This window comes from Macaca nemestrina, chromosome 20 (genome assembly GCF_043159975.1).
Source record: "Macaca nemestrina isolate mMacNem1 chromosome 20, mMacNem.hap1, whole genome shotgun sequence".
NCBI classification, from domain to species: Eukaryota; Metazoa; Chordata; class Mammalia; order Primates; family Cercopithecidae; genus Macaca; species Macaca nemestrina.
In genome coordinates, this window is record NC_092144.1 from 19613744 (window position 1) to 19625930 (window position 12187).

A 12187-nucleotide genomic window follows, 5' to 3' on the forward strand; every position below is an offset into this window, starting at 1 on the left:
AGCGCACTATCTCCTGGGAGGGTGGTTACTGAGCATGTAAGTGAACAGGATGGGATAGGTAATTGGATGTGTACCTTGAAAAGATTTGTTCACTTATTTTGACCTTTGGTATTTATTTATTTATTAGACAGTCTCCCTCTGTTGCACAGGCTGTAATTCAATGGCTCGATCTCAGATCACTGCAGCCTCCGCCTCCTGGGTTCAAGTGATTCTCATGCCTCAGCCTCCCAAGTAGCTAGTTCTATAGGTGAGCACCATTGCACCTGGCTAGTTTTTGTATTTTTAGTAGAGATGGACCAGGCTGATCCCAAACTTAGGGTCTTAAGTGATCCACCTGACTTGGCCACCCAAAGTGCTGGGATTACAGGCATGAGCCACTGCACCCAGCTGCATCAATTGTTTTTTTTACTGTTATTTGCATTTTATTAGTAGGGCTTAAAAGGTAAGAAAATATTTACAAAGGACATAAAAGAGATGAGTTTCAAAAAATTGGTATTTAATAATATATTCCATTTGTTAATAATTCTCATTTGCCTTTTTCTTTCCCAGAGTACGCTTAAGAATTTTTTCAGGTGTGTTTTTTATGGTTGAGTTATTTCAAACAAAATTCCTTAAAGCCTTACCTTTAAGAATGTTAGCTACTGACTGAGCGTGGTGTCTCATGCCTGTAATCCCAGCACTTTGGGAGGATGAGGCGAGCAGATCACGAGGTCAGCAGTTCAAGACCAGCCTGTCCGAGATGGTGAAACCCTGTCTCTACTAAAAATACAAAAATTAGCCAGGCGTGGTGGCAGGCGCCTGTAATCCCATCTACTCTGGAGCCTGAGGCAGAGAATTGCTTGAACCTGGGAGGCAGAGGTTGCAGTGAGCCAAGATCATGCCACTGCACTCCAGCCTGGGTGACAGAGCAAGACTCCATCCTCCATCTCAAAAAAAAAAAAAAAGAATGCTAGCTACCAAAAAAAGAAAAAAGAAAAAAAATTTAGAGAAAATCTCTCTTTCATTTTGACCGTGGACAATAAACATATTTCCATAGGAAAATGTGGTAGATCATTTATGGGTTACATCAGAACATCAGTTCCTCTTTTTGCAGGGTAAATTTGTGGCAGTGAATATCTTGGTTCTATATCATGTTGTCTTGATTTCTTAGTTTAATGCTAAATTATATGTGATGAAACTTATGTACCTTCTACAAGTGTTCCCATATGACTAATTTTTTACTACATTATTTTTAATAGAAATAATAAAATAATACATATATTTTCTGAAAGAAGTAGACATATTTGCTTTTCTTATGGAGATACAAAATGCAAGCACCTTAGCCATTTTCAGTGGCTCATGCCTACAATCCCGGCACTTTGGGAGGCCAAGGCAGGTTGATCACTTGAGGTCAGGAGTTTGAGACCAGGCTGCCCAACATGGAGAAACCCCGTCTCTACTAGAAATGCAAAAATTAGCCGGGTGCTGTGGCACATGCCTGTAGTCCCAGCTATTTGGGAGGCTGAGGGAGGAGAATGGCTAGAACCTGGGTGGCAGAGGTTGCAGTGAGCTGAGATTGTGCCATTGCACTCCAGCCTGGGTGACAGACTCCATCTCAAAAAAATAAAATAAAATAAAATAAATGTAAGCACCTTAAAATTCCCTTCCCTTATGTAAACACTTTGAGTCATTTCACTGGATTTTTCAAGCAGTTAGTTTCAAAATCAAGTGAGGAACTCTGACATGGAAATTAAAGCTTTAACCTAGTGACTTGAACTTAAGGCTAATATTAAGCCTGCAACAGAAGGTTATTAAAGGCAGAGTTAGATTTTTTTTTTTTTTTTTTTTTTGAGACGGAGTCTCACACAGTTGCCTAGGCTGGAGTGCACTGCCAGGATCTTGGCTCACTGCAACCTCCGCCTCCTGGGTTCAAGAGATTATCCTGCCTCAGCCTTTCGAGTAGCTGGGATTACAGGTCCCCGCTACCATGCCTGGCTAATTTTTAGTAGAGACAGGGTTTCACTATGTTACAGGCCAGGCTGGTTGCAAATGCCTGACAACGTGATTCACCCGCCTCGACCTCCCAAAGTGTTGGGATTACAGTCGTGAGCCACTGCGCCAGGCCAAAGGCCCAGTTACTTTTTTCTGGAAAGAATCCCCTGAAGATGTTTCAGCCTGCTCACCCCAGCCATTGAAGGAGCCGTTATTCTGAGAGAAGCTACAGAGCCCTGGAAAGCTGGGGTCCCACAGGCAGATGTGGTTGAGGCTAAGATGAAGGGAAACTGGGAGAGTCTTACTGATCATGAAGTTGTTATTGTTTTGAGGCACTTTCTAGATTTTGTAAAATAAAAAAGGTTATATTTATGTAAGAAAAATAAATTCCAAAAAATTACTGCAACAGGAGAAAGCAACAACCAACTATAAGATGTTTATGGCTTGCAAAAATGTAGGCAGAAAAGGACTTTTTTCCCTATGGAGGAGCACACAAGATTAGAAAGGAGGTGGGAGGGGAATGGCAAATGGAGGGTGAAAAAGTCAGATTTTAGATCGGAGAATGTCTTACCCTGAAATCAGCATGTTCTTAGGAGGGATGTAAAATAAGTTTCTATGTTGACTCAGGCTGAGGGTAGCTCAAAGTTCAGGAGCCTGAGGGAGTGAGAATACCCTAAGTAAAGTTTGATTTAAAAATATTTTTTTTTAAGCCGGGTGTGGTGGTTCACACCTGTAATCCCACCACTTTGGGTGGCCGAGGCAGGCGGATCACCTGAGGTCAGGAGTTTGAGACCAGCCTGGCCAACATGGTGAAAACCTGTGTCTACTAAAAATACAAAAATTAGCCAGGCATCCTGGTGGGCACCCGTAATTCCAGCTACTTGGGAGGCTAAGGCAGGAAAATTGCTTCAACCTGGGAGAAGGATGTTGCAGTGAGCCGAGACTGTGCCACTGCACTCCAGCCTGGATGACAGAGCGAGACTCCATCTCAAAAAATATATATATTTTGACCAGTGAAGACAAATTCAACTGATTTTTCTTAATGAGAAAATGGAGAAACTGTGCAGACTGTGTGTCTGGCTGTGTGATATGTAAGAAAAAGTCATAACAGAAAGAGTGTTTCTTTCCATAAACTGTTCCTGGAGCACACAAAGGATGGAGAATTTTATTAATCACAAATACTTTCCAGGATTATCTATGTGTTTCATCTTTCCCCATCTCTTTTCTTTGTTTTACACATTTCTTCCATTTGGCTTTTCCTGGGCTGCCTCTTATATATGAAACTGGTAAACATAACTACAGTGTTTGCTCAGTTCTGTGAGTAGCTCTACGAAATTATTGAACTTCAGGGAGGTTATGAAAGTCCCCAATTTTTAAACAGTAGCTCAGAAGCATAGATGGGCCCATGGGGTTTGTGACTGGCATCTGCAGTGAGAACAATGTTGTGGGACTGAGTCATGAATCACGGTCTGTGCTGACTTTGGGTGCTGTCAGAATTCAAATGTTTCACACTGAGTTGGTGTTGGAGAATTGTTTGATGTTCAGAAAACTCTACAGATTTGGTGTCAGAAAAAAAAATATCATGAAGGCCTGGCCTGGAATAAAACTCTGGGTATTTGGGAATGGGAGGCTCTGCTCTCCTGTACACAGGCTGTCACACTGCCCATTGTCTTGTGATTCCAGGTCTTCTCCCAGGGTGACAGAAGACTGAAAACTTAGAGGAAAGAGCTCTGATGACAGACCCCCTTTTCTTGCAGCTGCCACCACAGGATTCCCACCTGCTCCCAAACACACACACTAGACATTGACGTGTCCACACTCCTCCCAGGACTAGGCACCATTCTCAGAAACTTCACCACGGCATTTTTGATCCAAGTGTTTCTTGCCAAAAAGCCACAAGTGTCTACAGGTCTCCTTGCATATCCCCATCCCTGGACACCGAATCTGCAGCAGCAACCTGTTTACTCCACCAGCCTAGGGTTCTGGCCCTCCTGTTCATAATCTCATCTGCCTGCATGCACACAGAAATGAATCAGAGTACAGCCCCATCTGGGCTACTATCTGTAGCAAAAAATTATTCCTTTCACCGACATTGCACTCTCTCCCATCCAGGGATTTTTTTTTTCTTTTAGCTTTTATTTTTTGTTCACGGTACACATGTGGGCTTGTTACACAGCTAAAATTATGTCCTGGGGGTTTGGTGAGCAGATTATTTTGTCACTGAGTTACTAAGCATAGCACCAAACAGGTATATTTTCTGATCCTCTGAGTCCTCCCACCCTATTGCAGGATCTGGCCAGCAGTCCACAATGCAACGGGGCTCTCTCTTTGCTCCCAGGTGGATCTGCAGGCCGAGAAATAATAGACACGCACAAGATAGTGAAAACGGCATCCAGGGGGGTCACCGCCTTCTGATCCCGCGGTGCCAGCAATGCACTGGATATGCCAGCATTTATTATTAAGTTTAGTGAGGGCGGGGGCAGGTTAGTGAGGGATTTAGGGCCATTTGATTATGAGGTGAGATGGTCACATGGGAATGAAGTAATTCTTTAACATAACTTCTGTATGCAGAAGTACAGTATACAGAGATAAGAAATGACAATATAGTGTGCGCATCAGTAATTGCTAACAGAGCTTTAAAAGAGGAACACAGTCTTTCCATAACCTATGATTAGCAAGATATTAATCAGCAGTAACAGTTGCAGCAAAAGCTGGTTACAAACAATTCATAGAAACAGGACGTGAAGTTAGACAACTGGTTAGACCAGAAATTCTCAGAAGGGAGTATGCCTTAACCCTAAAGAGGCCTAGAAGAGCCGCGGCAAGATGAGGGTGTTTATAGCCCTATCTTGTCCATATGGACAGGCGCCCCCCATGCATCCGTTTATAGGTTTTCCACAAGGGTCGTGTTCCATTCCCAGAGCTATGAACATCTGCTCTTCTGGGATAGGAATCTTGGTGATGTGAAACCTCCCTGACTGCACGTCCATTCATAGGCTCTCTGCAGGGGGAAGCACATCACACGCTGTTGGCTCATTCTGGCAGTCCAACCTGGCATTGTCTTTACACAGTCCTGCATGCAATTTTGTATTTACAATAATCAGGAGCATTTCATCTTTTATTCCATAGCCATAGTTTCAGGAGGTCTCCCTACGCCACCCTCCACCCTCAACTAGGCACCTGTCGTTCTCCTCTTTGTGTTCACGTGTTCTTATAACTTAGCTCTTACTTAAAAATAATAACATGCATTTGGTTTTGTTTCTGCAGTAGTTTTCTTTTTTTGTTGTTTTTTTGTTTTGCTTTGTTTTGTTTTTGAGTAGGAGTTTTGCTCTCGTTGCCCAGGCTGGAGTGCAATGGTATGATCTCGGTTCACTGCTACCTTAGTGTTCTGCGTTCAGGCTAGTCCACTGCCTCAACCTCCCAAGTAGCTGGGATTACAGGTGGGCGACACCGTGTGTGGCTAATTTTGTATCTTTAGTAGAGACGGGGTTTCTCCATGTTGATCAGGCTGGTCTCAAACTCCCAACCTCAGGTGATCCACCAACCTCGGCCTCCCAAATTGCTGGGATTACAGGCATTGAGCCACAGCGCCCGGCCTCTGCATTAGTTTTCTAAGCATAATGGTCTCCAGCTTCATCCATATTATTGCAAAGGACATGATCATTTTTTTTTTAATGGCCACAGAGTATTCCATGATGTTTATGTACCACATTTTGTTTTTATTAAATCTTTTATTCTACTTTATTTTTGGAGACAGGCTTATTGCCCAGGCTAGAGTGCTATGGCATGACATTCGCTTACTTTAGTCTCAACTTCCCAGGCTCAAGCAATTCCGTCGTCCTCATCCTTCCAAGTAACTGGGACTACATGTGTGCATTACCATGCCTGGCCAATTTTTCTTTATGTATTTTTCATGGAGACAGAGTTTGCCATGTTGCCCAGGCTGGTCTCAAACTTCTAAGCTCAGGCAATCCACCTGCCTCGGCCTCCCAAAGTGCTGAGATTACAAGCATGAGCCACCGCATCTGACCATACCATATTTTCTTTATCCAGTCTACCATTGATAGGCATTTAGGGCCTGTCCATGTCTTTGCTATTGTGAATAGTGCTGCAATGAACATGCATGTGGATGTGTCTCTATAATATAATAATTTATATTTCTTTGGCTATATACCCAATTATGAGGTTCCGGGTCAAATGATAATTCTGTTTTTAGTTCTTTGAGGAATCACCACACTGCTTTTTATAGTTGTTGAACTAATTTACACTCCCACCAGCAGACTATAAGCATTCCCTTATCTCTGCAAATTTGCCAGGATCTGTTATTTTTTGACTTTTAAAAAATAGCCATCCTGATGGGTATGTAGTGTTCTCACAAGTGTGATGTGACATTTCATTGTGGTTTCCCTTTTAATTTCTCTAATGATTAGCGATGAGCATTTTTTTTAATATGCTTATTAGGCACATGTATGTCTTCTTTTGAAGAGCATCTGTTCATATTTTTTCCCTCTTTTTAATGAGATTTTTTTTTCTTGTAAACTTGTTTAAGTTCTTAATAAATTTTGATTATTAGACCTTTGTCAGAGCCAAAGTTTGCAAACATTTTCTTTTATTCTGTAGGATGTTTACTCTGTTGATAGTTTCCTTTGCTGTAAAGAAGCTCTTTAGTTTAAATAGGTCCCATTTGTCAATTTTTGCTTTTGTGGCAATTACTTTTGGTATCTTCATCATGAAGTCTTTGCCAGTTTCTATGTTTAGACTGGTATTTCCTAGGTTATCTTGTGGGGTTTCTTATAATTTTAAGTTTTTCATTTAAGTCTTTAATTTATCTTGAGTTGATTTGTGTATATGGTTTAATGAAGGGGTCCAGTTTCTGTCTTCTACATAATGCTAAGTAGTTCTTCCAGCCCCACTTATTGAAGAGAGAATTCTTCCCACATTCCTCTTGTCAGCTTTGTCAAAAATCTGATGGGTGTAGGAGGGCGGCATTATTTCTGGGCTCTCTATTCTGTTGCGTTGGTCTTGGGCACTTGTGGATTTTTTATAACATCTTTGTCTCTTCTTTAAACATTCTTTCAAGTGCATATAGTGTGCAAAATTCAGATGTTCAAGAGTTCAAAAACTCTTTAAAAAGTTCCAAAATTTTTTTTGCTATTCCCTCTTTTCTTAAGGGAATTAGATTATTTGTAGATGTTTTTCTCTGCTTTTTTGAAATACGTGTAAATCATATTAACAGCTGAATAAGCCTTTTGTCATTTTCTCTGACTCCAGATTATGTTTATCTAGTACTTCAGATTTATTGCTTTGTTTTTACTTCCCAAAAATTTATTTTTTTTCATTTTTAGTCCTCTAAAGTAGACACAGATTTGTTTAGATAAAAGCTAATTTTAAGAGCACGCAGAAGCTTAGCACAAAAATAGGAATAAATTTAGCAATATAGAATAATAAAGACTAAAAGACACTAAGTATCTTTGACAGAAACCTGATGATCCAAAGCAATTATGCAGTATTTGCAGGCTGAAGTACTTACACTGCAAAAGCAAGAACAGTTCAGTGTATAAACTGAACAGTGGAGTCTGTAGTTATACCTTGCTTTAATGTTTTTTATTAATAAATAAAAGACTTTATGTGTCTATGCAGAATATTCTCACTCTGAATGAAAATATTAGTAATTGGAAAATAAATTACCCTGTCTCCACCAAAAATACAAAAATTAGCTTGCTACAACCCAAGACCCAGTCTGCATTATTTTCCTTATTAGGGAATAGGTTACTTTCCTAGTTCCCCCATAATGGACCTCTGGTCTCTCTCTCTCTTACATCCCTTACGAGACTCCCTTTTCTAAAAAATTTGAAGTATTTAGCCAATCGGGACTAGTTTAGACTGTGTGGTCCAACCCTAACCAATAGGGGAAAGACACAGAAGTAGAAGCTGCATCAGAGAAAATAAAAACTCCAGCTTCCTTTGTTCTGTGTGCCCTTGCCATTGCTTAATATATGAGACGCAACCTTTTATAGAAGTAAATTTGCCTTGCTGAGTGCTATTTCTTGTGCAGTACCAAAAATCTGTTTGTAACATGTGTTTGAGACTCATAGTCTGGACCAGTGCCTCCAAGATTTTTATTCTGTACAAGTGGCCAATGAGCACATGAAAAGATGCACAACATCTTTACTCATCAGAAAGATGCAAGTCAAAACCACAATGATATATCACTTCATACCTACTGATGCAGGTATATTTCAGAAGACAGATCAGTGTGGGTGAAGATGTGGAAAAATTGAAACCCTCATAGAGTGCTGGTGGAATGGTAGAATTAGGCAGCAGTTTTGGAAAACATTTTGGCAGGTCCTCCTGAGGTTAATATAGAGTTACCACATGTCTTAGCAATTCCACTTCTGAGTATATATTCAACTGAAATCAAAATAGGTCCACACAAAAACATGTATATGCATATCCGTAGAAACATTATTCGTTATAGCCAAAAAGTGAAACCAGTGCAAATGCCTATCCATGGAGGACTAGATAGACAAATGGGATATAGTATACAAGGCAATAGTATACTTCAGCCAGAAAGAGGAATGATGTACTAATATGGGACACAATATGGATACGTATTAAAGACATTATGCTTGATGGAAAAAGCTATACAAAAAGGGTCATGTACTTTATGAATCCATTTGTATAAAATTCCCAAAATAGGCAAATCCTTTGAAACAGAAAGTGGATTAATGGTTGCCAGAGGCTGGTGGGGAAAATAGAAAGTGGCCGCTTGATGGGTGTGGAGTTTCTTTTTTGGGTAATTATACTGTTCTAAAATTACCTAGTGGTAATGATTGTAAAGCATTGAGAATACACAAAAAGATACTGAAGTGCAAACCTGAAGATAATTAATACGTTGCATTTGATGTTATGTGAATTTTACCTCGATAAACATAATTTTATAAGCAAACTTCAAGCCACTGTTGCCAATGATAAAGACTAGATAATATGCTATAAATGCAGCAGAAAAACATAGAAACACTAAGTTAGCTGAAAGGAAAATTGAAAATAAAATGAAAACAGAGTCAACAAAGTTCTGCTGAAGCTTTAGTCAACTAGATATTAAAAAAAAACACACTCAAGTTCAACTGTGTAATCCTCTGTCATAGAAGTTTGGATGCTTTTGATAGATAAATCCACTGGGCATATCAGTGTGACATAAAAAGTGCTTAAAACATAATTTTTAAAAAAATTATAAATTTGTGACACTTATAAAGACAGGAACACATATTAAAATATGTATTTAACATCTGAGGAATCCACCAATATGATAACCAGTACAAAAAAGAGTCAAATGGCCAGGCGCGGTGGCTCACGCCTGTAATCCCAAAACTTTGGGAGGCCAAGGTGGGCAGATCACGAGGTCAGGAGTTCGAGACCACCCTGACCAATGTGGTGAAACCCGGTCTCTACTAAAAATACAAAAATTAGCTGAGCGTGGTGGTGCACGCCTGTAATCCCAGCTACGCAGGAGACTGAGCCAGGAGAATCACTTGAAGTCAGGAGGCAAAAGTTGGAGTGAGCTGAGCTTGTGCCACATCACTCCAGTCTGGGTGACAGAGTGAGACTCTGTCTAAAAACACACAAACAAAGCAAAAAAAAAAAAAAAAAAAAAAAAGCCTGTAGCAGTGACTCACACCTGTAATCTCAACACTCTGGGAGGCCAAGGGAGGCCGAGGCTGGTGGATCACCTGAGGTTTGGAGTTCGAGACCAGCCTACCCAGTTACTTGGGCAGCTAAGGCAGGAGAATCGGTTGAACCTGGGAGGTGGATGTTGTGGTAAGGCGAGATCATGCCATTGCACTCCAGCCGGGGCAGCAAGAGTGAATTAAAAAAAAAAAAACAAAAAGAGGCCAGGGGGGTGGCTCATGTCTCTAATCCAAACACTTGGGAGGCTGAGGCGGATGGGTCACCAGGTCAGGATATTGAGACCAGCCTGGCCAACATGGTGAAACCCCGTCTATACTAAAAATACAAAAAAATTAGCTGGGCGTGGTGGTGCACGCTTGTAGTCCCAGCTGCTTGGGAGGCTTAGGCAGGAGAATCACTAGAACCCGAGAGATGGAGCCAAGATAGCGCCACTGCACTCCAGCCTGGGCAACAGAGCGAGACTGCTTCTAAAAAAAAAAGCAGATTTCACCTTCTTAGCAAGAGCAGAGCTGCAGTTCTGCATGATATGTTTGGACACCTCTTGTGGGGGATCTGCTGTGCCCAGTGTCTGGACTCTTCCATGGTTATGTTTCTTGCTGCCACTCTTGAGTACCTGATACCCCATATTCTGGAACTGGTGAGCAATGAAGCTCGTAATAGCCACAGAAGGTACCATCTATATATTATTACCATCTATATTACATATGATTACACATGTATGTATTTTATATATACATATATTCTATATATTATATAAAATGTATATATATGTTTTGGACAAAGATGTATTCAAACAACAGTTAATAGTTTTTAAATATTCAGAATCAAAATTCTTTATAAATATATTTTATTACAAACACAATATTCATCTTATTTATAGCCAAAACACCTGATCTGTCTAATAAGCACATATTTCACAGAGCTACATAGAGTTATCAATGGCTAAATACATTTTTTAGGGAAAAGTATACTCTATAGAAATTCTGCCTTAATTGATGAACTCAAAGCCCCAAATGTTATAAGCACTTTTTCTGGCTCCATTAAGTTAAAAGTAAGTGTTCCATCAAGTGTTGGGCCAATCTAACTCCTTCCTCCTGAGTATCAACATTTGAAGTTTTCACCTATTCGCCAAAGGCTCACATGGCACCCTCTGGTATCTCTGGACTTTTCATAGACAGATGGTAAGAAGCTGCCCAGCTCATTTGAAGTTCAGGGTCAGATGGTTTGTTCTAGAAGTTCCAGTTTACCATGTACCAACCATGTGATTCTGTATATTCATTTATTCTCTCTAAGCAGTAGTCTCCACCTGTGCGAAATCAGGATGATGAGTTTCTCTATCTTTGGGTTATCCCAAAGAATAAGCCAATTTGAGCTTAAGTTCAAGCTTAATGCAATGTTTGGCACCACAGGGCATGGCACAGGATGCTAAATTGGGCACGTGTATTTTAGAAAACTATAAAACTTTGAGTTTCTTCCCTCTCCTGCATTTTCACATGTATTTACTTTAATCTCTAAAACTGTTCAAGTTGAATAGATGTGTAGACAGGGATTGAGATTAATAATCTCATTTACAAAAGCATCAAAGAGAAGAAAATACATAGAAATAAATTTATTCAAAGAGGTAAAATATCTATACACTAAAAACTCTAAAACATTAATTAAATAAATTGAAGGCACTAAAAAATTGAAAGATACACCATGCTTATGAATTGAAAGAATTAACATTGTGAAAATGTCCATACTACCCAAAGTGATCTACAGATTTAATGCAATCCTTATAAAAATTCCAAATATATTTTTCTCAGAACTTAAAAAGTAATTATCAAATCTTTATCAATTCATGAAAGACCCAGAATAGCCTAAGCAATATTGAGGAAAAACAACAAAGCTGGAGGCATCATACTACCTGGTTTCTGAATATATTACAAAGCTACAACAAGGCCAGGTGCAGCGGCTCACACCTGTGATCCCAGCACTTTGAGAGGCCAGGGTGGGTTGCTTGAGCCCAGGAGTTCTAGATCAGCCTGGGCAAGATAGCAAAACACCATCTCTACAAAAAATACAAAAATTAGCACGGTGTAATAGCACAAACCCATAGTCTCAGCTACTTGAGATGCGGAGGTAGAAGGATTCCTAGATCCTGTGAAGTTGAGGCTACAGTGTGAGTCACGATGAAGCCGCTGCACTCCACCCTGGGCAACAGACTGAAACCTGTCTCAAAAAAAAAAAAAGCTACAGTAAGCAAATAGCATGGTACTGGATAAAAATGAACACACACTAATGAAGCATAATAGCAAGTCAAGAAATAAATGTATCTACTTCATTTCTGTTAATGAATGAACAACGTTTTCACCAGTAGGCTGCACCTTTCAGTGTTCTATCAATGAATATTTATTGGTAGATTATTTTTAATCTAACTTCAAGCATTCTGTAGAAGGCCAAGTGACGGCAGGTCAGATGAATATTAACATGAAATTTTTGTGGATTTATAGTTAATCAGTAACCATTTATGAAAGACTTACCTTAT